The sequence below is a fragment of the Meles meles genome, chromosome 6 (assembly GCF_922984935.1).
Source record: "Meles meles chromosome 6, mMelMel3.1 paternal haplotype, whole genome shotgun sequence".
NCBI classification, from domain to species: domain Eukaryota; kingdom Metazoa; phylum Chordata; class Mammalia; order Carnivora; family Mustelidae; genus Meles; species Meles meles.
Genome location: NC_060071.1, coordinates 80745232 through 80747895, shown reverse-complemented (window position 1 = coordinate 80747895; position 2664 = coordinate 80745232).

Here is a 2664-nt window from a genome sequence, read left to right as displayed (position 1 = left end):
AAAACCCTCTGGTTGTTTTTCAGAGTCCATAGTCTCTCATGGTTCATCTCCCCTTCCAGTTTCCCTCAACTCCCTTCTCCTCTCCATCTCCCCATGTCCTCCATGTTATTTGTTACGCTCCACAAATAAGTGAAACCATATGATAATTGACTCTCTCTACTTGACTTATTTCGCTCAGCATAATCTCTTCCAGTCCCGTCCATGTTGCTACAAAAGTTGGATATTCATCCTTTCTGATGGAGGCATAACACTCCATCGTGTATATGGACCACATCTTCCTTATCCATTCGTCCGTTGAAGGGCACATTGGTTCTTTCTGCAGTTTGGCGACCGTGGCCATTGTTGCTATAAACATTGGGGTACAGATGGCCCTTCTTTTCACTACATCTGTATCTTTGGGGTAAAAACCCAGCAGTGCAATTGCAGGGTCATAGGGAAGCTCTATTTTTAATTTCTTGAGGAATCTCCACACTGTTCTCCAAAGTGGCTGCACCAACTTGCATTCCCACCAACAGTGTAAGAGGGTTCCCCTTTCTCCACATCCTCTCAACACACGTTGTTTCCTATCTTGCTAATTTTGGCCATTCTAACTGGGTCAGGTGGTATCTCAATGTGGTTTAATTTGAATCTCCCTGATGGCTAGTGATGATGAACATTTTTTCATGTGTCTGATAGCCATTTGTATGTCTTCGTTGGAGAAGTGTCTTCATATCTTCTGCCCATTTTTTGATATGATTATCTGTTTTGTGTGTGTTGAGTTTGAGGAGTTCTTTATAGATCCTGGATATCAACCTTTTGTCTGTACTGTCATTTGCAAATATATTCTCCCATTCCGTAGGTTGCCTTCTTGTTTTGTTGACTGTTTCCTTTGCTGTGCAGAAGCTTTTGATCTTGATGAAGTCCCAAAAATTCATTTTCGCTTTTGTTTCCTTTGCTTTGGAGACATATCTTGAAAGAAGTTGCTGTGGCTGATATCGAAGAGGTTACTGCCTATATTCTCCTCTAGGATTCTGATGGATTTCTGTCTCACGTTGAGGTCTTTTTCCCATTTTGAGTTTATCTTTGTGTATGGTGTAAGAGAAGGGTCAAGTTTCATTCTTCTACATATAGCTGTCCAATTTTCCCAGCACCATTTATTGAAGAGACTGTCTTTTTTCCATTAGTATATTTTTTCCTGTTTTGTCGAAGGGTATTTAAAAACACACTGCAGATAATTTTTAACTGTTCATGGTCTTAGGTCTTTTCTGAAATCAAAGGGTGGCTATTCTACCACCAAGTGTATGTGTATTCTAGGCAGAAAGAAAGAGGAAGAATAAAGGGCAAAAGACAAAAAAGTCAAAGAAACAAGTTGTCCTTTCCCTTTTAAAGTAAAGCATTTCTTCAGAAACCTTTTCTTCCATACATAGCAACTTCTGAATGTATCTCTTTGGTCAGAATTATCACATGTTATTACAACTTTAAGATAAGCATTTAATTATATTAGATTCTGTCATTAAACAATGGAAGAATAGTTATTGAATAGGCAACTAGTAATGTCCATCCTAGGATCTTTTAAACATCACTTGTGTTATACTGGCTGTGTCTTATTTAACCTTATTTATCTCTGCAATATCAGTTGAAGTCTTGAAATTTATTAACTCCCTAACTATTCCAAAATCCAAACTGGTTATTCTGTGTCATTATTTGGATATTAGAAAATAAAGATAAATTAAAAGCTATACATGATATAGCTATACATGATACAAAACTTCAAATAGGTCTGGCAATTTTTTTTAAAAGATTTTATTTATTTATTTGTCAGAGAGAGAGAGACAGCAAAAGCAAGGGGAGTGGCAGGCAGAGGGAGAAGCAGGCTCCCTGTTGAGTAAGGAGACCAATTCAGCACTCAATCCCAGGACCCCAGGATCACAACCTGAGCCAAAGGCTGATGCTTAACAAACTGAGCCAACCAGGGATCCCTGGCAATTATTAATAATAGTAAAAACAGAAGAGTACTGATTATTAGACTTAATGATTATTAAAAGAATATTAAGGTTTTAAAATTACAGATTGTGTATATTAGCTATAAAATCATCTAAGCAAGATAAGCCTTAATAGAGTGGTTTAAAATTTATATATACCCATATTGAACAAAGTAAAACCTTAGACATGTGAGCTAAAGTAACAATGGAATAAATACTGTGTCTTCAAAGCTCAATGTCCCTGTCCTAGGAATTAATGTTAATGAGATTGCCCTGAAGAGAGCATGCCCAAGACTTCAACTAGACACAAAGCAACCAACCTTGGCTGAATCCTCTGAGGAAGCTGCTCTGTGCTGTAGAAAATTATTTTTGGAAAGAATTACTGCAGGTGAAATAGATGAGAAATGCTGTTTCCTGAGTTTATGGAAGCCTATAACTATCAATTCAAGTTGATCAATGTATTTGTAGACCCTACACTGTTTGTCACAGATACTGGATTATTTGGATAATCCTTTCTCTTACTCCACTGAGTGAAAAGCAACTAATTCTCTAAGGTCTTTTTCTGGGGAAACTTAAATATCAAGTAACCAGGCAGTTCATTTTAAGCAATTAAAATTAAAAAAAAAAAAAAAAAAACAGTTTGCAACACGATGGCACATTATAGTAAGTCTATTCTCAAAGAGAATCTAGCACAATAAATCTA